At 34.7% G+C, this 24,649-nt stretch overlaps 1 protein-coding gene and 1 pseudogene across 1 annotated transcript in view; one reads left to right on the forward strand and one right to left on the reverse strand.

The window, feature by feature from the left end:
- The first annotated feature begins 923 nt into the window (after nt 1-923).
- The window catches only part of ADIPOR2 (adiponectin receptor 2), a 74,570-nt gene continuing 50,844 nt past the window's right edge, over nt 924-24,649 (forward strand). Inside the window, exon 1 of the mRNA XM_039869211.1 lies at nt 924-1,099. The gene's annotated coding sequence lies outside the window, so the exon portion shown is untranslated. The remainder of the gene's footprint in view (nt 1,100-24,649) is intronic.
- LOC120607170 (protein SDA1 homolog) lies at nt 5,034-6,204 on the reverse strand (annotated as a pseudogene).

Genomic DNA, 24,649 nt, shown 5'->3' on the forward strand with positions numbered 1-24,649 from the left:
TCCAGTGGAAGGACAAGCAGCTATGGGCAAAGGTGTTCTTGAAAGCTTATAGAATTCATTTAGTCAATAACAAGAGTTTCAACAATAAAGGCATTTGCCTCTTCAAAGTTTAATAAATTCCTCTCAGAATTTATTAAAGAATGTGAAGAAAACATTTTTCTATGCCAGTATGTAACTACACCTGTTCTTGGTTTCTAAGTTAGAGCTCAATTGAAACCTCACATGTAGGAAATCATTCATTCTTAGTAAATGGACACAGCAGTTCATGCTGACATTTCTGATCTGCTATTACATTAAAAACATTCTAAGAATCGTTCTGAATTATATGTATTTTAAGAGTGGGCTCATGTTCGTTTTGTAGAAGTAGTAGGGCATAAATCATAATACCTTAATAAGGTGATAAAAGGCAAATGCTTTTTTTCGAGGGGGGGGATAAGATTTGGCTAATGCTTTCGGATTTATTTCCGAAGCTTTCACAGATGACGTCTAACAGTATATTGGCCGTTGGCAGGAACACCTAGCCAAAATCCTTAAATTTTGGCTTATGCCCAAGGTGTGTAACTCGTATCCATAGAGATTGGAAAAAGCGTCCACGAACGAGGGCGGCCCCCAACTCTCTTCTGATCTGAACCGCTTCCCTTTTCGGTGGGAAAAAAAAACGAAGGGGATTTATGTGTACTGTTTTCAGTACTGTTTTCGTTGAGTTCCCGGCTAAACCTCAGTCCCTTGACGCTCAGTACTGTTTTCGTTGAGTTCCTGGCTAAACCACAACTCCCAAGATGCATCCAGGTTCTAGGGTGTCAGAGAAGCAGCTTCCGGTTTAGGCCAGTGCGGCTGCGCACAACATGTGGTCTTATTGGATCGAACCTCCTCGTGCGATTCTCGTCAGGGCGACGTGCGGCCGTGAGGGCGGGCAGACGCGGCGGCGGCGGTCCGGGAGGCGCGCGCACGATCCCAGACCGGGTATCGCGGCGGCGGCAGCGGCGGTGGAGACATCGGGTTGGGCCCCTTCCCTTTTCCGCTCCCCCCCTCCTCCCCCTCCCCCAGCTGTGGTTCCCGAGGAGTCCGAGACCTGCGGCGAGACGGCGGAAAGCTCTAGGTGAGGGTCTCTGGAGTGCGAGCACCGTTTCCCGGGCTAAGAGGGAGAGCCCGGGGTCGAGGAGGAGGTGACGGCTGAAGGGGCGAGTGTCTCGGGCGCGGGCCGGGGAGCGCGCGCTCGTCCCAGCTCTGAACTTGGCCTCCTAACTTGACCTGTCGCCCCGCACAGTGTGCGGCTCGGCGGCCGCAGGGGCCGACCGTGAGGGTCCTGGATTCGTCCTCCTTTCAACCACTGTCTCTGGAGCCTGGCACTCACCATCGCCTCGCCCCTCCCAGCAAAGGGTCCAGAACCCTCTTAGCTATCCTTCCTTCGAGTGCACTTGCCTTTCCTTGTTGCCCACGGGGAGAGTACACCCTCTGTTTCTTCATTACCGTCTTTTATCACTTATAGCAATTTCTTTGGTGGCAGGCTTCGAATGGGTTCTGCTTAGTACTGCTTTGACAGTACCTGGAGTGGGAAGATTTTCCTCACCTTTTCTTAGGTGGTATTTGGAGCAACCTACTTGGTCGAGTACCTTGGGTCCTGTTTTCCCAAGCCCCCTTGGGCTTTTCGTCCGTCAGTAGCTTCTTTTAAAACTACTGATAACAGGCTTTAAATAGGAGAGTTTGGATTGAAAACTAGTAAGTACTTTCTCTTCCTGGCTTTTGACCTTATTTTAAACGTTTGCCTCTGGAATTTGACAACTTCATTTGATGGCCCAACAGTGAACTTTGGTAGAAACTGGTTGATTTATCTTTATTGCAGGTTGTTGGCATTTTTTTAGTAGGATGGTTTTTAAATATTTTAATTTTTAGATTCTGGATTTCCCAGCCTTATGTTATTCCCATTATATCTCTTCCCAAAATAGTCCTCACCCCTGCCCTCAAGAAACCATTTAAAATTCCAAGATATTTGTCATAACATTTAACATCATTTGATCACAAAACTCTTCTCAGTGAAATGTTAAAAATAATTTCCTTCAGTTCAAAGCTTTATTTTTTTGGTAGGGGGAGATTATAAACTTTTGTCGGTTCTGCAGTTTGAAATGTCCTCATAACAGGGGCCACCTTTATGTCTCCTTTCACCACCCTCTGACACTTATTCTGTTAGCATTTCATAGATTTTTCTTTCCTAATTTTGCATTTATAGAAATTTCATTTCTAATGCTGTTGTTCATAGATATTTTCATTCACAAATTCGTCAGAGTGGTTACTGTAATCTATAACTAAAATCATTTATTTCATCAGTACTCTGGACTTCCATACATGTGGCAGCTGCTTGGTGGTGAATTATGAAATTTGAAAAAAATTTCAAATTGACTTAAATATGAAAGCCATATTTCTTTTAACTTCTGTTTTAACTGCCTACTCACCAGTGTATTTGCCTGTTTAGATTTTAGGCTACTGAGTAGCAGATTTTCTTATTGGCGTTCTAGGGACGAGAGGAAGATTTACAGAGTCCAGTTTGTGTTATTCTATCCTTAGACTTGTATGAATTAATAAATGAGTGGACTTTTTCCATCATTAGTATCAGTATAACTGATGTACTTTTTTGATATAAATCTCATTTTGTTTTCCAAAATGAAAATAATTTGGTTTTATTTTTCATTTCAGGGGTCAGCAGACTTTACAGCTTGTGGGCCAGGCCCTGCCAGTTGCCTGTTTTTGTAAATTAAGTTTTTATTGGGACATAGCCATATGCATTCATTTAGATATTGTCTGCAGTTGCTTTTTTGGTGGAATGGTAGAGTTGAGTAATTGGGTAACAGAGTAACAGAGACCCATATAGCCTGCAAAGCCTAAAATACTATCTGGCCCTTCATAGAAAAAGTTAGCTGATGCCTACTTTATTTTATTAAAAGTGATACATATTCCATGTAGAAAATTAAAACGAGTCTGGAGAGTATAAAGGAGGTGAAAATTATCCAGAATCACACAACTGTTTTTTGTGATTATCCTTATAGACTTTGTTAGTAGTTCTATTTATATAAACGGGCTCATATTGCTAATTGTTAGTTTGTAATTTGCTTTAAAAAAATCATAGGTTATTTTTATTTGGCAGTTGAATACATTTGTATTTTCTATATCAAAGATCTCCATAGAAAGGGGCTTGATGAATCAAGTTTTCTTGATTTGTCTTACTAGTCAAGATTTAAAAAAATTCAGGAGTAATGGATGCTTGATGATGAATAATAGATGCTTGATAATGAGTGGTGGTGGTGGTGGTGGTGGTGGTGGTGGTGTTGGTGGTGAGCACTTGCTATGTACTATATATTTTCCCAATACTTTACGTGTATTAAGTCATTTAATACCTGCAGCAGCTCTATGGGCACACATACAGTTATCCCTATTTACAAATGAGGAAACTGAGGAAGAGAAATTAATTGCCCAGATTTATCAATAATTAATGGTAGAGCTGGCATTCGAATCCATGTAGTATAGTTTCAGGATTGAGGTTGTCAATATGCTACAGAGCCTCTCCTTAGAGTATTGCTCAGTATAGAAAATTTAGGTTTCCTCCTTATGCTCTTTCCAGTTTCACTGTAAAAAACTACTGTTTACCGTTTCACTTAGAGCTTCCAGCTCTCTTTGTCTTCATATGTAAGTGTTTATTTGCAAATCTGTTTACATATGCAAGTTTTAAAAAAAATTAATAGTTTCTTAGTGCAGTTTTAGATTTACAGAAAGTTGTTCATTTAGTACAGAAAGTACCCATAGTATCTATCTCCTATTTTTCCTTATTCATAAAATTTTGTTTTAATGTGGCATATTTGTTAAAATTGAATCAATATTGTTATGTCGCTATTAATTAAAATCTAGTTTACATTAAGGCTTATTTTTTGTGTTGCAGAGTTTTTTTAAAAATCGAGATCAAACCAATCATTGTTTAGCAGTGTGCTTTTTGGGTGGTTTTCAAAATAATAGTACTTCTAAGCTTTTAAATATAAATAAACATTCTCAATTCATTAATTTTCAGATTAGTGATACACGTATAGTATTTTCCTTGTAGTGGAAAACTTGCTTGGGAGTTGCTTCTTTTTTTTCAGAAGTTTATCTTGTAGCACTAACTGCTTTTCTCTGAAGGAGTGCTTATTATTTTCGAGTAGACATTCTGGCTCTTCCATGAAACAGTTCAGCTTCTTGGAGAGTCCTTGGTGTTCTTCATCGGAAGAGTGATTGGTGTTCATAAACCTGTTTACCGTCAGTATCCTTCTCACTGAGACTGGTACTTCCGCATCCATCTTTATTGTTCTTGGCCTTCTCTGCTTCTTTCTCAGCTTGCAGAACTTATGTTCAATTAGCATCTAATTGTCCATATTCTTGCACTCTTGATTTTATCAAGGCCTTGCTAGTCTTAACCTTACAATTTCTTCTGCAAACATCTAAGGATTCAGTGTTCAGATGAACTGGATCAAAGTTCTAACAGATATCGCGTTCTTATCTTTGTGTGTTTTATAATACTGGGCCAGGTCTTGAGGAAGTTCTTATGTCATTGAGCTGTTATCTTTCATAGCACTGATTCCTACTGTCATGACTTTCAGAATTCTTGTCCATAACAAAATGGGTGGCCACACTCATGAGCAATGACTGAGTGATCTTAGGGTTACTAGGTGATGAGATGTTTGTGCGGCAAACATCTTGTTATTTCTCTTTTGTTTGGTGCTGCTGCAGAAACCTTTGTACAAAGGGATAGAAGTTAGGGGGAAAAAGCTCATGAATTCCCACCAATCTGGTTATAACGTTCATGAGCATAGTCTTCACTTCAAACATCAACTTCACTCCTTAGAACTCTTTAGCTGCCTTAGCAGTTTTTTTGCAAAACATTGGGGATTATGAATCAAATGGATAGCTAAAAACTTAAACAACTGTTTGTTTTTTTTTTTGTTTCTTAAGCATTTCATAACATTTCAACCTTTTTTTGTGTCTGGAGTCTTTCTTCCCTGTGGCATACTGCACTAACATTCTGAGTTACTGTCCTGTTTCTCTTGTTCATCTTTACCTAGGAAGAATGTCAAGGCAGCGACTAATACCTTGGTGACTTTAGAGAAGCATGTAGTTGTGATAAAATTGACAGTCTTGGCATCGTTTCAGGTATTTCTTCTGTAGAGGTCAGTCATCACTTCCAAAGATATCTGCTTTGCAGTTGCGTTGCTGTCCCTTGACATGTGTACATGAAATTCTGTGATGCTGTATTCACTTTATTCTTGTATTTTGCACTTGTATTTTCAGCAGTCATAAAAGTGGGTATATAAAGTCTTAGATGCTTCTACAGCAATGTAGAGAAGTTCAAAGAAGAGCTCTGACAAACTTGATGGATTGATGAGATTCTTCTCAGTGAGATCAAAGCTTTGCAAAATGTTATTGGAAGATCTAGTAGATTCAAATAGTGTAATTGTAGGAGAGCAGATCTTTTGGCTCTTGAGGAAAGTTAGCTAGATGTTCTGGGTAGCAGTGACACCATCTTTGCCAGTTCTTTGCAGGGTGTATTTGGTTGCAATTTGAAAATCTCCACATTGGATTTGTAGTGAACATTTTCCTGCTGTAGAAACTTCTCAATGTAGGCCAGAGGGTCCATTTATTTTGTAACTGCTGTAGGTTGCTGGGTAGCTCATGTTTGTTTTTGCTGGGTACGTTGGCTGCAGACTGACTGGCAGTCAGCAGTTCTCAGAAAACCTACACTACCACCTAAGGCTGTGGCTTGGAATCATGCTTCCGGGTATGTTGGGAAACAGTTCTTGGGAGTTCAGCAGGTTTCACCATCTTGGCTCATAGTAGTGTGCTTTAAAAAATAATATTCATGCATGGCTTTTCAGATCAGTATATCTGCATCTACTCTGTTCTTTTAAATAGTTCTTTAGTATTTTATTGAATGGAAGTGCCATATTTAATAGTGTTTCTATTACTGGATATTTAGATTGTTTAAATTTATTGTATATTGTACGTATGCATTCTATGTACAGCTGTTGCATTCTAATGACTGTAGGGTAACTTTCTAAGAGTATAATTACTGGGTTGAAGGAAATACATTTTTTATTTTGATGAATATTACCAGACCTCCATTTGGAAAGGTCACAGCAGTGTAAACTCACTGGAAATGTGGCTAGGGGTGAGGTCTATCTTTTCCATGCCCTTGCCACTTTTTTTTTTTTTTTAAATCTTTGTTTATCTGGTTAGCAGTTAAACATTTCTTGCAATATATTGTCCATCTCACTGGGAGATAGTTTTGTTTTGATTGCATTCTTTTGAAGTTGATTTAGAATTACTTTAGGTGGGGCATACGTTCTGTAGTTGTTCTTCCAAGCACTCACTTAGACAGAGCTGCACATCTATTTAGTTATCTTACTTGGCCCTTAAAAGCAGTATTTTTTTTGCCACTCCTGATAAAAGAATCTGGGTGGTTGCCCAGTAGCCTGTGTATTTCTTGAAGGTAAGGAGCATACAGTTTTCTTCATATCTAATAGCAGTTCTGGTATATAGCAGGTGGTGAGTAAATGCTCTTTTTAAAACCTAAATTGGATTGTGTTCTTTTGGCCTTACTACTGAGTGAAATGCTTTAACTTTGTTAAAAATAACCTTTCAAAGTCTTTGTGAACTATAAGCTCCAAAAATTGCAATTTAAAATTGTCAACTTGTGGTATATTCTCTAGTTTATCCTTTATTTCTAAAATGAGATAAATAAGACTGATTGATATCCTAGGACCTATTTGTTAAGAATAATTAACCTATTTAAAAAGTACATTTGATATTCAGTTTTGGAAGTTAAGGAATAGGTTGAATAGGGGATTTGTTTCACGTAACCCATGATTTTGAATTTGTTTCGGAGTATACCATGTGTCAGAGGGGATGTATGCTGGGTAGTGATATAGCTTGGCATAATTATACATTGTAAGTGTCCTGACAGAAGGAAAAGGGAAACTAAATTCTGGAAACTGATTGCCAGATTATCTTCAGGCATGGGGGAAATACTCTTTTTAAATAAATGACCACAGAAAAATAGAATTTTCTTTATAGCTGACTTATAGTATTACATGTTATTGGACTCTGTATTTTCCACAATGTCTACGAACTAGAAAACAAAGCATACAAAGTGTATGGTCTTCAAGAGACAAAATTAAGTTAGCTTATTAAATTTCGTCCACGCCGGCCTTTTCTTTTGTGTGTATTTTTTTTCTTTTGGTATATTTAGCTCATTTTTCATTGGTAGCATATTCACTTCAATCCTCTATGGCCTGAAATTTTAGTTTAGTGAACATGTATGCATAGTTGTATCTACACACCCATTTCTTTGGTCAGGGAAGTAGTGGTGGTGAAAACTTTTTAGCATGGTGGAACAAGAGGGTTACTTTTTATTTTTTTGGACTTTATTTATATTTCATTCCAGAAAGAATTTCTAGTAACTAGAAAGATCCAGAATTGTAATAAAATAAATATAAAAAGAGAAATATGGAAAAGGAGGAAGCATACATTCTGTTCCCAAGTGGCAGCATAATTTAATGACTAAGAATAAAATTTGAATTTGAATTTTCTTGGCAGCAAAGGGAAAAATGGAAATATAGTAAAATACATAGCACTAAACTGGAAGGAGGAACAAGACTAATAATTTTCCGGGGGTAAATCTTCTCTCGATAGATTTTAAGGAACTATTTAGGCATTTTATAAAAGCTGGGTTTTTTTTTTTTTGGACTAGTCCTAGTTAAAAAAGGGTGAGGATAAAGCATTAACATTTTAAGGCAAGGAAAGAAATTTTATATGGGGGTTGGTTTGAATTAAATTTAGGCTGCAGATGTGGTTTTTTTTGGCTAACAGATTTTTTTCCTTAAAATATTTCAAACAAAGAATACAGAGACAATATAATTAGGATTCGTACATCCACCATGCAGCTATATTAAATCCTAACATTTTCCCATACTTTCCATTTTTTAAGAAAAATTCACATGCAATCGAAGCATCTTTTTGGATTATATTTCACTTTCTTCCCAGAAGTAACGATTATCTTGAATTTGGTGCTGATTATTCCTAATGCTTGTTTTTATGTAATTACTATATTTGTGAATACTATATATTCACAAATAAATCATAATATTATTTTGTGTATTTTCAAAGTTTATGTAAACAATTTTCTGCCTATTCTGTAACTTGTTTTTCAGGAAATGTGTCTTTTAGGGTCACACAAAGTTGATATTTTACCATTTTTAACCTACAAAATGGCATTTTCATATAATTCAGCTTAATTATAGTCATTACTTTTATCTGCTGTATAGTTACATTATTATAAGAATATAGCCAGTTTAACTTTATTTTCATGTTGATAGGTTGTTTCTAATTTTTCCTGTTTTAAAAAAATGTGACCTTAAGCATCATACTAGATAGAAAAGTATCAGATTGTATTGCAGGCAGTAAGGATAAATGTTTTGTGAAATTTGCATGAGTGTGTGTGGGGGCGTACTAAGTTTGAAATGAAGTCCTCTAGGATAAATTACTTAAAAGTGAAATTATTAGGTTGGAGGGCATGATGATATTGCCAAATAGCTCTCTAAAATTATCTCACTTTACATTTTTTAGTATGTGAGTATGAGAATTTGTTGTTTCTAAATCCTATGAACATTGTCAGATTTTTTTTTATGTTTATAAATCAGATGAGTGTGAACATCATCTTAATTTTAATTTTTTTTGATTAATTATGAGATTGAGCATGTTTTCAAGTGTTGAGTTGTAAACGATTCAGTTTCTGTTTCTTGAATGGGCTGTTCCCCCTCCCCGCTTTCCCAATTGATTTTAGAAGCTGATTTCATAATCCGGTTATGTTAAGCGAATTGCAAATATCTTTTCCTAATCTCTGTGGCTTATCTGTTAACTTTATATGGTTTGTTTTGAATAGACACGATGATCAAATCTGTTTCCTTATTGTTTGTGTCCTTTGTGTCTTATTTAAGAAATATATTCCATACTCCAAGGTCATTAAGAGTCTCCTGTATTTCTTTACATTTAAGTTTTTTACATTTAAGTCTTGATTCTGCCAGAAATTTTTTTTTTTTGGTATGTGATGTGAGGCAGGGATCTAATTTAATTTTTTATATGCATAACAAGTTAACATAGCACTGTTTAACAGAGTGTTTTAAATTTGAATTGTAAATCTTTTAAGCATTTTCAGTTAAACACAGTAACAGCCATTTTGTCTTTTCATCAGGCTGCTTCAGATGTTCAAGTTTGTGACTTCTGGGCCGGAGTAATGTGATAGGTTGGTTACTTAATCCAGAAATAAAACCTAAAGATGTAGATAGATACAGTGCATATTTTGTAGATCTCACCCAAATGTCATTTCTCTCAAACACTTTTTAAATAGAAGCTGAGCTGCAGACAGTTTGAGGATATACTTTGATGAGGAAATAAGACTGCTAGTTTTTTGCATTGCTGGCTAATATCCACAGACTTTGGAAACTAGATAAGCAAGTGTTGGGTTGAAATTTTGATACTTGAAACTTCAGAATACTTACATGTATTTAGTTATCCAATTGCTATTATATATATATAATAGCAACTAAAATCAAAACTAAATTTCAAATGTCAGAAAATATATATATAGGCAATATATATAGAGAATTCTGTATATAAATTTGAGTCAACTTTCTGAAATGTTTGATAGAAACCGCTATAAATCACTTAGTTTAAGAATGAAAACTTTATTTTTCTTTACACTTGAAAGGGTTTTTATTGAATTTTTAGTCTGAGAAGAGTTACTTTGAGCCTGCCGATAGTTGTATATTCTAGGTTTTTCTTTTTTCTTTCTATTTCTTTTCTCATATACTCGTAATTGAAAGAAAGTCTTGTAGTTTAATTTAGTGAAATGGAACAATCTTGAGAAAGATTGTAAATGCAAGTTTTATTTCTAGATTTCTGATTTTGATATTGAAGTAACTACTTTCTTGGATTCTCCATCTGCAACATTGTAAAAAAGGCAAAAAATTAAATGTGTTCTAGAGGATATTATGCAGGATGAGACAGGACCCTGAATGATTGTTATTTACTTATGAAGACAGGTTCTTTACTAAAGTAAGGTTTTGGTTTTCTCCTGCAAGGTTGACTCTATAGATCACATATTTTACTTGGACAGATTTTGTTTATGAAATAGTTGGAACAATAGTGTGGTTATATGGCATTATATACAGATGACTTATGGAAGGAGGTCTGCATATTTTACATATTTTGGTTCAGTGTAGATGTGAAATTTATATATCCTGGACTTATCTGATTTCTCTGACTTTAATTAATAGTCAGGACTGTTGTTCCTATAATGTACATTTGTATTTTTATATACTATTAGAAACAGTACTCAGGATTACTGTAGATCTTGGGAAATGGAAACGACCATTGTAATATAGCTGTAAGGGTTGGATAAAGACTTTACTCTTTTAAAATGTTTTTAGCTCTTACCATGACCAGTGGCTATAGTGTACTATTTGTGTCTTCAATGAAGTCCTGTAAGATAATGGTAAAAGTATGGTCTTTGGAGTTAGAGATATAGATTTGAATTCAGGGTCTTCCACTTGAGTTTATGTCTTTGATGGATTACTTGCTCTTGAGTCTCAGTTTTTTTATCTGTAAAATTTGACCCCATTTCTTGAAGATTGTTGGAGGATTAAGTGAGATGATTAAAATGGCCAACTACTTGGCCTAGTTCAAAGTTGGCTTCAATAACTGTTAAGAAGCAGTTCACCTCTCCCCTTCAAAGAGATAACATGACTAGGAAAAATGTAACCACTTACTTTTGTGGGAGGCAGTGTTGTGTAATGAAGAGGGCCTAAACTGGGTATTCTTACTTTCTCTGTTTTGTAAGTTGTGTAGCCATGGGGAAATTATCTAGACAGTCTCTCCACAGTCTCATTTGTAAAGAGAGATAATGCTGTCTATGTAACAGGCAGGGATTTAAAGATAAGGAGAATACTCTAAAAGCTCACCTTACCTGGTACATAATAGCCTCTAAATTAACCTCAAAATTTTTTTGGTAGTAGGCAATAATATGTTTCTGAAGTAGGCCTCAGGAAGGACTTTTGGTTGGAGAAACCAGAATGGTTATGAATTAGTTTATGTTTGCTTTTTACTGTGAGAGAATAAAAGTTAGGTCTATGATTTATTTCAAGTTAATTTTTGTGTATGATTTGAGATAAAGGTTAGATTCTTCACTCCTCATCCTCTCCTGCCCCATATGACTTCCAGTGTTCTAGTCTTTTCTTTACTCACTGAATTACTTTGGCACCTTTGTTGAAAATCAGTTGTCCATTTTTGAGAGTCTTTTTCTGGATTCTATTCTGTTATGTTAATCTATGTGTCTATATTTATGCCAGCACTATACTTTCTTGAATACTGTAGCTTTATAGTAAGTTTTGATTATTCTAGGTCCTTTACATTTCCATAAATTTTAATATCAGTGTAAATCTATACCAGAAAGTCTGCTGGGATTATTATTGGGATTGTATTGAATATATAGGTCATTTGAGGTTAATTGCCATTTTAACAATATGAGTCTTCCAGTCAATGAAAATTGTATATCTTTTATTTATTTAGGTGTTCTTTAATTTCTTTCAGCAGTGTTTGTAGTTTTCAGTGTAGAAGAAGTGTTGGAGATTTTTTGTTAGATTTATTTCTAATTATTTTAGGTGCTGCAGTAAGTGGGAAATACTTTAATTTCATTTTTTTCAGTTTGTTGCTAGTTGGTAGAGTTACAATTGACTGGGTTGTCTAGCATGCAGAAATCCTTTAATAAGTAGTTACATGGAATTTTTTTCCACCCAGTTTTCTGGGGAAAAACCTAAAATAGAGATTCTCTCTAAATTTTAATGGGTTGCAAATTTGAATGACTATGTCTTATTTTCTTTTCTGTAAATTTGAAGATTAAAATTACATTTGGGTTTTATGGAAAAATATACAGTAATGGATTTAAATGGAGACATGTAGCGATCTTTCAACAGATGAGAAGATAATAGTAGTAGAAAAGCAGAGTTGAAACATTTTAAATGTTAAAATAATATTCAGTATTAAATATAATATCTATTTAGATAGAAGAAAGTAGAAAGTACTTTAGTAGTATGATTAAAAGAAGAATGTTGTTTTTATTAACTGCATGTTTGTTACTGGCTTGTTTTACTTTGTATCATTAAGTGATCTACCAATTCCCAGCCAAACCTGATCCCTGCCCAAGTACAGATTTCTTGTTCTTGTTCTTGTTCTTGTTCTTGTTCTTGTTCTTGTTCTTGTTCTTCTTGTTCTTCTTCTTCTATTATTATTATTATTATTATTATTATTTTTAAGAGAGGCAACCCTTGGTTGACCTCACAGACTGCAAGGATCTTGTCAGCTTACAATCCCTTATTTTTTTATTTTTTATGCCTGTAGCACCTGGTCTTCCTAGGTGGTCTCCTGTCCAAGTACTAACCAGGCCCGACCTTGCTTAGCTTCTAAGATCAGACAGGCTCTGGCTTGTTCAGAGTGGCATGGCCGTAGACCAGATATCTCCTCTTTTAAACTGTGCCCTTGATTTCTACTCACACTGCCCAGAAGATTGTGTTTTCACACAGAGTTTTTTGTTGGTTGGTGCCAAAACATGGCAAATGGTGAGGAAAATTGTTTTTCAGGCTCTGGAGACTTGACTGTTTGCATTTAGCATAAAAGATCTTACTTATTGGGTGTGATGGTCTGAGATAGCAATGTAATTCTTATGATACAGGCATTTGTCTGTTAAAAATGGGATGAAACCGAAGGTTGGCTTTTGTATCATTCTTTGGATTTATGAAAACTAAGGCTAAAACTTGAGAATATTTATTAATATGACAGGAGACTGGAGCTGTTTCAATTTGGCATGAGAAAGAATCAGTAATACTGCTTGTAGTCTTGTGTAAGAGATGTTAATATGTTTCGATTTAAACTTTGATTCTCCCTAATGTGGCATTCCTAATAGTGCTGACTAAAAGGCTAGTGAATAAGAAAAATCACATTTACCACTATATTAGAATAACATTGCCGAACAACTTTCAGATTTCACGTTTAGAATATTACCCTGCTTAAAATGTTTTTCTTAACAATTTCAGTACTTATGAATGTTAATGGGGTTGATGAATCTAAAAGATGCATCTTGCTGGGCCGAATAACAGTACTGACTGAGCCTGAATTGCATCGTTAGTATTTATCAAGTCTTTATTTCCTAAAGATTAATTTTTTAAGTCTCAGCAATTTTTCAGCCTTTTTCTTATTATGCCCATTTGCATATGTATTTTTACGACAAACTGTATTCACCCAGATAGTATTAGCTGTAAACTTATTTCTTTGCCTAATGGATGAAGGCAAGAAAGCTTTTTCTAAATAGAAGATACGTGTAGAAAATGCTTTAGTTGGTCCTTGACCAAATTCAGCAGGGAAGCCTTAAGTAAGCCTCAAGGTAATATAAATCGATAAGGTAATAATGCTATTCTGACTTTGGATACAAATACTTAAATATAAGCCCTGCCTTTGGAAAATAAGAAATAAAGTTAGTTTTAAGTTGAGATGAGTCAAGTTGTTGATCATCTGCCTAGCCTACTGTGGCTACCTGGAATGATTGTAAGACTTGGAATTTTTACTGTCCTAAGTTTATAAGTATTTGGAAAGAACGGCACTTTTTTCTTGGAGTTGTTTACTTTGGAATTTTTGACTTGCTTAGTCTTTTAAAATGTTTGAATCACTTTTTCATTTTCTAGGCTTCTTAGATGAGGAGTATTGCCTTTTTAATTCCTTAAAATGTATACCCTTATGTTTAGTGGTTGTCCCTGTCTAGGTTAAAGTAGTCCCCCTTATCTGCAGTTTCACTTTCCACAGTTTCAGTTACCCATGGTTCAAAAATATTAAATGGAAAATTTCAGAAATGAACAATTCGTAAATTTTAAGTTATGTTCCATTCTGAGTTTTGCGATGAAATCTTGTGACGTCTTGCTCTATCCCACCCAGGACGGGAATCATCTCTTTGTCCAGTGTATCCATGCTGTGTGTACTACTTGCCCATCAGTCAGTCACTCAGCCATCTCTCCCTGTGTGTATTTATATTAGAAAGAAAACTTTTTAGTGAAACGGAATGTATTTTGTTTTTGTTTTATTTAGTTCATTGCTGAATCATCAGTCCCTAGAATGGAGCCTGGCACAGAATAAATATAAACATTTGTTAAATGATTAGCTTAATTTTATTACCCCACCATGCTTAAAACTGACTTTATAGGTTTTTGTGGTTTTTTTTTTTTAGCAAAAATTAAAAATGTAGTCAATTTATGAACTATAGATAAATTAGAAAAAATCTTAATTTACTGTAACACAGTAATAGGATCACTTCTACACTTACTTTTTGGGGAATTGATTTATAGCTCAATGTGGTTTAAGTTTAGGGCATTTGATTTGATGTGGTTTCTCATGCTGAATGATAAAATGTAGGCTTTTTTTTATCTGCTTAGAGTTTTAAAGTGCAATATTACATGTAGTTCTTTAATAATGGTACTTTGTGATGATGCAGAGTGACTTATTTTTAACTGAACACAAATGAGACAATTCAGATTCTTGAAAGACAAGTTCCTTGTCAGTTATCAGCTGTACCATTTATAATCCTTGAGATGGCCATATCATACTTTTAGAACTATGAGTCCTAAAACTTAAACTCAGAGAAAAGTGCAGCATCTTTCTCCAACCCCTTGTTTTTTAAACCTTAGAACTTGACTTTGTACTTTTGGGGATATGGCAAAACAAATTAAGATTTTTTTACTAAGGGTTAAAAAAATTATTTTGTCATGTTTATGGTATTTGTCAGATTTTTAAAAAGTCAAATTTATTGAGGTACTATTTACACTCAGTAATATTCATCCTTTTTTAGACATACAGTTCTTTGAATTTTGACAAACATTACAGAAGGGTTTTTAATGGCCAAATTGGCCTTGATATCTAGTGGAAAGGCCTAAAGCAGCAGCTCAGCAAATAACACTTGGCATCGTTTTATCACTTCAGAAATCTTTACAGGAAAATTCCCATTGGATATTTTCCCATGGGTACAAGAGACCGGCGGTGTATGGTGAACTTTCACTGGCTTTTCCCCCAACTCTGCTTTATGTGATGGTAAAATTTGCTTGATTTCTTCTCAAGAAAGTTCGTCAGTGGAGTGGGGCAGTAAGTTAGAACAGGTTCTATGTGATAATACTTAAAAGTTGGCCTACTTTATGCTAGGAAAAAAAGTAGGGTAAATGATACAAAGTGTTGCCTGTCTTTATATCTTTAAAATAATCTTAAAAAATAAACTATTTGATTCGAAATGTTTCTTTGTGATTATAGCAGTTAAGATTTTATGAACAGAAAGGCTTGAGAATGCTTGTCTTAAAAATATAGGTGGTGTTCCTTGTCAGTTATCAACTGTACCATTTTTTAAAGGGCTATATCAGTAACATGTTGGGAACTTTTCTCATTTTATCAGTTATATTTTTTTCATTTATTAGTTTGGTTTTATTGACATTTTTCTACTCGAATGTTGAGTGGGAAGAATTCCAGTTTTAATCAATTGTTTTATTGCTTCTGGTGTGTAGCAAGGCTTCATGTTCTCCAGTTCTTTACTGTTTCTTAATATTTTAAACGTTGTTGTTAAGTATAGGGTACCATCAGTGTTGAAACCCCTGGTTTTGACATTTAAGTATGCTCATGCATTTGAGAATAGTTTATGGTTCAGGCAAACATAGAAGGTTGTAGATAAGAGCATTGACTTGGGTATTAGGCAGACTAGGTTGATTAGATAGATTAGGTTGCCACTTATTCATGTAGTTAACTCAAGCAAGTTATTTATAAACTCTCTGGGTGTTTTGTCATTTCCAAAATGGAGGAAATAATTGTATCTATCTCCTAGAATTGTAAGGATTAAAGAGATAATCCACAGGAAATGCTTTTTGCATGTAGTAAGCACTCAGTCAGTGCATGTTAGCTGTTCTTCTCCTCTTCCTCATCACCCAGCAAAGATTTTTGAGCTTCTACTTTGCATCCTAAACCATGCTTGGTATTATGGATAAAAACTTCAATTCTAAAGAAGGCTTCTTGACCCTAAGAAGTTTCACAGTTCAAGAGGGGCAGAAAGGCATGTAAATAGATAAATGCAATAAATTCTGACAGATACTATAATAGAAATATTACTAAATGTGAAGAAAAGAGTTAGTGTCAGGAGCCTGGGGAGGTCAGAGAAATTAATTTCTGCCCCTGATTTTATTCTTGAAGTGTGAGTAGTAATTCCTCATTCATTTATTTGGCAAATATTTACTGAATATACCTATTATGTGCCAGTTTCTGTTTTAGTTGCTGGGCACGTAGGAATAAAGAAGGCAGATAATGTCTTTTTTCTCAGGAAGACTTGCGCAATTAGAAGATTCATAGTACAGTTTACTGAAATGGGTAGGACTGGAGGTGGGAGGATGTTTGATGGGGTAATCGCGATTTATTTTTTGTTTCTTTCGAGGTGCCAATTAGACATCCATGCAGATAGAGATTTTATACTTGATGGTAGGTTATAGTAGTTTTCTAGAGTTCAGTGAGAGGTTAGGGCCAGAGATAAATATTTGGGATCATTGACTTGTATCCTCTAGATTGGTAATAAAGATTTCATTGGTGTGACCTTGTGAACTATGGTCTCAGTTGGAATAGAAGCTAGATTGTAAGAGGTTATGAGGTGAGAGATGGAATGAGAATGCGAGGTTTGGGAATGGAGATGGCAACTATAGACTGAGAAATTTTTGTGTAAAAACGGAGGCAGAAAAATGATTGTATCTACAAGTAAGGCTTAGTTTTGAGTCTTGGTTTTACACTTGTTTGGATGCATTCTAAAAGTTAAGATATGTTATGTAACCTACATGGTCCTCTCTAAAGCATTGAGGTAGATATTTTCCCTCTTGTGACATGAGAGAGCTTAATCTAAGGAGGTTAAGTGACAATTTAAGAATTTACAAGGCAGTGGAAATTGCATTTGGACTCATTTACTTTGATACTACATATAGTAGGGGGTGTGTCTTGGTACCAGTCTGTGGTCTGTTAGGAACCAGGGCACACAGCAGGAGTTGAGCGGCAGATGAGAAGCAAAGTTTTCATCTGTATTTGCATCCGCTCCCCAGCACTAGCATCAATGCCTCAGCTCCACCTCAGATCATCAGGCATTAGATTTTCATAGGAGTACTGACCCCTGGTGCCAAAAAGGTTGGAGACCACAGACATATAGGGTACTTTTCAGTATACCAAAATTTCCCTTGAACTTTTATGAACTTGGTTGTCAGGCTCCATCTGCCTTAGAATTTTTAAAGGATTAAAAGATGAGAGATGTGAAAATTCTTTTATAAGCTGTAAGTTGTCACAGGTTCCTTGGGATAATCTTTAGTTTTCTTGATTTCCTCTTTTGTAAAATGAGAAAGTTTAGTAGGTAACAATACAAATCATGTAACTAATTATGTTATTTAAAACAAAAAGGTAACTCATTACAGTTAATAAAGTTATACAAAAATTCAGAAGTTTAGGAGAAACTTTATTAGGTGCCTAAATAATAGTTTTATATTTTACATGTATACTTTGCATCACATAGCTCATAGTAATAATTGTAGAGAGTATTTAAAAAAATTAGTAATATCATATCTAAATTTGAACTTCTTACTCTAGATAGGATATAAAAGAATTTGGTAGACTCCAGTAAAGACCTCGAGAAATGAGCTGAAATTAGAAAATAGCTCCTTTATGGTAAAGTTAAATGAATGAGAATTATTTAATCCAGATTAGTTGAACTTGAATTAATAGTGATTTGCAGTAAATCAGTGGATATCATCATTGTCTGTGAGAACTGAACAAAATAGTTGATGTCTTTTGGCAGAGTCACATCGATTTTAGACATTAAGGACTGTGAAACATTTAAAGAAGCCCTTGTAGGCAATCTCCATCCTTGGAGACTTTTCAGAATGTTTTGGATGACTGAATGGTTTTCACTTTCAAATAAAGAATTGAACCCATCACATATTTCAAAATCGTTATGTATTAGGTTCAGTTCTTTGTATTACTTAATGAAGGGAGACTACATGTCGGTTATGTAGATTTTGTTATTTCCATACTTTTCCTGTTCATCATAGGATTATGAGCTGAGGCTCAACCATTTATTTTAAAAGTTAAATTTATACTTTGCTAATTTTTTTATAATGTGGGTTCCTCCTTTCTTCCAAATCATAAACAAAAGGAATGCAGAAATTTAGGATGTTATGACATTAAGGTGGCTTTGTCATTAGTGTTTATTGTTATCAGAGATGTTGGAACTTTATATGCGACTATCACAATTTGAACTGTAAGGTGCTCAGTGTTTGGCTAGGCTTTCTCACTACTGATGCCATTCTACCACCAACATCACAGGGCATGATTTAAATTAATTTTTGGTGCTTTATCTCCATTAGCTTATTCAGTCCTCACAATCACGTATGAAATAGAGATAGATTGTCATTAACTCTTTTACAAATTAAGTTGCCATCTGCCATGAACCTTTGAGGTTGTTAAAAATTAGGACATTATGACTTAAAATTCTAAGAGCAAGGGGTGCCATGTCCCTTTGTATTGGCTGGCACATGGTGAGTGGAATGTAATAGTCTTGTCTAGTGATATCACTTTCTAGTTCTATAATTAGATTATTCAGTGGCAGAAGACAGGCTGCAAAATGTGTCCCATGATTTTGTTGACTTCTTCTAAGGTGAAAGCAGCCTATTTCAAAGTGACCTGAAAGTTGTATACTGGAATTATTTCAGTGTAGCCTATCATTCCACAGTGAAGTATGTGTTTGAAGTTGGTGCATGGTTAATGAGATTTCTGGTATCAAGTTCGTGCTTTTCTTTGATTGGAAACTTGAGTGGTACAAAGTGTTCTACGTGAAGATATGGGTATATGGTGTTCTTATGACCTTTTCTTTCAGACTTCAATGTGAAGTAAAATATAGTGGATACAAATATAAACTAGTAATAATGGGATGGGATTATTTTTAGGATGGAATACTTTATTTCAACAATAGGACCAGCAAGAATATTAAAGGTAACTAATTTTCTTCTGATACTACCTACTTTTTTCTTTTTTAATCACTGTCAGAAGTACTTGGGGTGTTATCCTTGTCTTTAGAGAACTTAACTGGAAGATTTTTATTATATTAATGGGCAAGGAAAGAGGTTGGGCCTCTTAAAGTTAACACTTAAAAAACCATACAGTGATGTGGAAGAGGAGTCTTCTGCATATTGGAATGTTGTTTTTTGCTGGTTACGCAGCATTTATCCTTTGTGAATTTTATGCACTTTTTGTGCTTTTCTGAATATTTTTTACATCAATAAAAAATTTACTAGACAAAGAAGCAGTATAGTACTATAGTATATTTTCCTGAAATGTGGCTTTGATGGTCTTACTTCACAGTTCTTAAAACTTTAATTTGGTATCTTTTTATTTTATTAGCTGTGGACTCGATAGGCTCTAAACTGAGCATTTTTTGAAGTGTGTTTCTATCTCCTTTATTCACCCAATATTTAATGTTAATTTGACTTTTCAAAATAATTTTATTTTTTTTCATTTATTCATCATTATAATAAGAGTCAATGAAATGAGCTTTTCTTTCTTTATATTTGTCGTCTTTTAATAAAATTATAGAAGTAGCATAGGTTAAGGGTACCAAGAGTGAGACGTACTGGATTCAAATTCTTGCTCTTCAATTACTAGTTGGTGTTAGTTACTCAAACTGTGTCTTGCTTTACTTTTGTCTATAAAATGGGGATTCTGATAGTACCCATTTCATAGGGTTTTAAATGAGTCAGTCCTTGTACATTATTTAAAAAACACACTGCCTGCAATAGTAAGCATTAACTATGTTGTAGCTGCTATTACACTTTTCTTTTATGGTGATAAAATATACATATCCTGAAGTTTACCATTTTGACCATTTTAAGTTTATAATTTCAGTAGCATTAAGTGCATTCACAATGTCGTGTAATCATTACCAGTATCTATTCTCAAACTTCCATTACCTAAAACAAAAACACTAACCATTAGCAATTACTCCCTCTGCCCCAGCCCTGCTAACCTCTCTTCTTACCTGTTGTAGCATGAATCTGAACTTCATTTCCTTTTATAGCTGAATAATATTCCATTGCATGTTTATACCATGTTTTGTTTATCCATTCATCTGTCCATGGACACTTGTATTATTTCCACATTTTGGCTGTTGGGATATTGGTGTACAAGTATGTGAGTCCCTGCATTCAATTGTTTTGGGTGTCTACTTAGGAGTGGAATTGCTGAGTCTTGGTAATTCTGTGTTTAATTTTCTGAGGAACCTATTATTATTGTTTTTTATCATCATCATTGCCATTATTTGGTGAAATGTATTGATGAGCTTTTTATAACATTATTTTTAGTACTCAGGTGCTATGAGCATTGTGGTATGCATGTTTTATTGGGAAACAATACGCATGATATTCTGTCCCTTGTATTGAAAATTTTGCTATGGAGTATTTGTATAAAACCATCGAACAGGACTTGTATGCTTTCTTTTTTTCTTTTAATTTTGAGATAATTGTAGGTTCACATGCAGTGCTAAGAACTAACACAGAGAGATCCTCCATACCCCTTACTGGTTTCTCCCAATGGTAAAATCTTGCAAAACTATATATAATACAGTGTTACAACCATGGTATTGACATTGATACAGTCAGGATCCAGAACAATTCTTTCACCTCAAGGATCTTTCATGGTTACTTGTTACAGCCATACCCACTTTCTTCTCACTCCTACACCTTCCTTAATTCTTGATAACCACCAATCTCTTCTCCATTTCTATATTTTTATCATTTCATGAATGTGGTACAATCATGGACTCATAACACTTTTTAGAATGGAATCATGTAGTATAGAAGTTCAGGATTGCCCCCCTGAATTAAAAAAATTATAAAATATACATAACAAAATTTACTGTGTTAACCATTTTAAGGTATACAATCATGAATGTTGTACATTCATGTTGTACAACCATCACCACTATTCATCTATAGAACTTTTTTTATCTTGCAAAATGGAAACTATACCAAATAAACAGTACTCCCCATTTCTTTCTTCCCCCTGCCCCGGCAACCACTGTTCTACTTTATGCCTCTAAGATTTTGACTACTTTAAGTACCTCATATAAGTGGAATCATACAGTATTTTTTTGTGAGCGATTGGCTTATTATACTTAGCATAATGTCCTTGTGGTTCATCCAGGTTGTAGCTTGTGTCTGAATTTCCTTTTTGAGGCTGAATAATATTGTATGTATAGACTACATTTGGTTTAACTGTTCATTCATGAATAGACATTTGGGTTGCTTTCACATCTTAGCTATTGTGAATAATGCTGTTATGAATGTGAGTATGTAAATGTCTCTTCAAGACTGCTTTCACCATCCTGAACGTGCCTGATCTCGTCTGATCTCGGAAGCTAAGCAGAGTCTCGCTATGTTAGTACTTGGATGGATACCACCTAGGAATACCAGGCATTGTAGGCTTAAAAAAAAAAAAAGACTCTGCTTTCAGTTTTTGTTGTGGAGTATTATTTTGAATGTATACCCAGAAGTGGAATTCCTGGATCATACGTAGTATTTCTATTTAAAAAAATTTTTTTTGAGGAACTGCCATACTGTTTTCCACAGCTTTGCCTACTCTTAAAATTGAGGGCAACATAAAAATTAAAATCACAAAATAGGTGAAGGTAATACATTGTACTAATATACTCTGTCTTGGCAAGAAGCCTAATTTAAGTATGATTAAGTATGATATAAATAATTTTAATTCTTTTTCTTTTCTTCCCTTTACCTCCTAGGAAATGTGATATTTATCCATTCATTCAGGAAACTTTTATAGAATACTGTGTGTCTGTTGCAATTTGGATTTTATCACTGAACAAAACAGAAGTCCTTGCCCTCATAGAACGTACAAACTTTTGGTTTTTAAAAAATACCTTTTCTGGAATAGAGGTAGATTTTTAAGACTGAAAGTACCAAACAATTAAGTTAGCAATTTCTTCAAGCAGAGAAATTGTTTTTGAGCAACATGATTAAGTTTACCTTATGCAGTAGTCAGCCCTCCACGTCCATGGGTTCCACATCTGGGAATTGAAAAAGGGCAGACCAAAAATATTTGGGGGAGGGAGGGGAGTTATCTTATTGCTGACATGTACTATGTAGTTAGGCCTACAGTGGTTGTATCTGTATTGAACATGTACAGGCCTTTTTTTTTTCTTGTTGTATAAACAATACAGTATAACTATTTACTTAGCATTTACATTATATTAGGCATTATTAGTAATCTAAAAATGATTTAAAGTATGTGGGAGAATGTGCATAGGTTATGTGCAAATATTATTCCATTTTATGTAATAAAACATCCTTGAACATCTTTGGGTATTAGTATCTGCTGGGGTCCTGGAACCAATCCCCCATGGATACTGAGGGAAAACTGCATTATTTGAAGGGAATGTGAAATCTAAGAAGTGCAAATTTTACAGTTCCCATTACGAAGGCAATCTGGTGTTAGTACATTTGAGAAAAGATCTAGGGTTCCGCTCTTGACTTCACCATTTAGTGTCTGATATTTTCCTGGATTCTTCACTTTGACTTTTGCTCCTCTTCACTCCTTTATATAACTTTAAAAACAAAGGCTTTTGTCCACTGTCGTCATTATACTAGTAACTATGCTACTATTACTTTTTATGCTAGTAGTACTCAGTTCTCTTTTCAAGTTCATTCTCTCTTCTAAATTCCAACTTTGTGTTCTGGTGTCAACTGAACATTTCCGTCACTTCCATTTCCAAAAACAAATTCAGTATTGTTCCACTATGAATTCACATCTCTCCTTTATCATCCTTTCATCTTCTCCGGGTAGTTTGTTGTTAGTATATGGAAAATGGGATATTTTCAACTGAAAATCAGATGCCTCAACTCTTTTTTTATGTTGGTTTTGTGTCCTGCATATTTATTAAATTTGTTCATTTTTATTTTTTTTGGTGATGTCTTTTGGGTTTTCTATATATAAGATCATGTCATCTGCAAATAGAGACAATTTTACTTCTTTTCCGATTTGGATGCCTTTTATTTCTTTTTCTTGCCTAATTGCCCTGGCTGGGACTTCCGTTACTTTGGAAGTGGTGAGAATGGGCATCCTTGTCTAGTTCCTGATCTTAGAAGTAAAGCTTTCAGCTTTTTACTGTTGAATATGATGTTAGCTGCAGGCTTGTCTTATATGGCCTTTATTATTTGAGGTACGTTTCTTCTATACCTAATTTGTTGAGAGTTTTTATTATGAAAGGGTATTGAATTTTGTCAAATGCTTTTTCTGCATCTTGAGGTGATCTTATGATCATACAAATGATGATCACATTATATATGTTTATTTTAATTGTTGCATGCTTTCTCTGTGTTGAAGAATAGCCTGATTTTGTTAACATGGTATGTCACATTTATTGATTTGCGTATGTTGAACCATCCTTGCATCTCAGGGATAACTCCCAGCTGATCATGGTATATGATCCTTTTAATGTGCCATTGAATTGATTTTGCTAATGTTTTGATGAGTATTTTTGCATCTGTGTTCGTCAGGGATATTAGCTTGTAATTTCCTTTTCTTTTAATGTCCTTATCTGGCTTTGGTATCAGGATAATGCTCTGTAAAATGAATTTGGAAGTGTTCCTTTAATTTTTGGGGGGAGAGTTTGAGAAGAATTGACATTAATTCTTCTTTTGAATGCTTGGCAGAATTCACCAGTGAAGCCGTTTGCTTGTGGGCTTTTCTTTGTTGGAAGATGTTCGATTACTGTTTCAGTCTCCTTCCTTGTTACTGGTCTGTTCAGATTTTCTATTTCTTGATTTAGTCTTGGTAGGGTGTATAATTCTGGGAATTATTTATTACTTTTAGGTAATCTAATTCGTAATTGTAGTAGTCTATTATGATCCTTTTATTTCTGTGGTATCAGTTGGTGCTTTCAAGTTTCACTCTGTCTTTTGAAAGTTTGATTATAGTGTGTGTCAGTGTGGGTCTCTGAGTTCATCTTATATGTAGTTTATTGAGCTTCTTGCATGTTTATATTCAGATCTTTAATTAAATTTGATAAGTTTTTAGCCATTATTCACAGATTCTCTTTGCCCCTTTTTTTTTCTCTTCTCCTTTTAGAACCTCTATGATGCACATGTTAGTCCACTTAATGGTGTTCTATAGGTCCCTTAGGCTCTGTTTGCTTTTCTTCAATCTTTTTTCTTTGTTTCTCAGCCTCCATGATTTTCCATTGTCCTGTCATTAAGTTCAGTGATTTTTCTTCTCCCTGCTCAAATTTGATCCTCTTTAGTGATTTTTTCATTTCAGTTACTGTACTTTACATCTATAGAATTTCTTCTTGGTTTCTTTTAAGGTTTTCTATCTCTTTACTGATATTTCCATTTTATTCATACATTGTTTTCTTGGCTTTCTCCAAATCTTCCTTTAGTTCTTTGAGCATCTTTAAAACAAGTTGTTTTAAAGT

This window comes from Pteropus medius, unplaced genomic scaffold, assembly GCF_902729225.1.
Source record: "Pteropus medius unplaced genomic scaffold, Ma_sr-lr_union100, whole genome shotgun sequence".
NCBI classification, from domain to species: Eukaryota; Metazoa; Chordata; class Mammalia; order Chiroptera; family Pteropodidae; genus Pteropus; species Pteropus medius.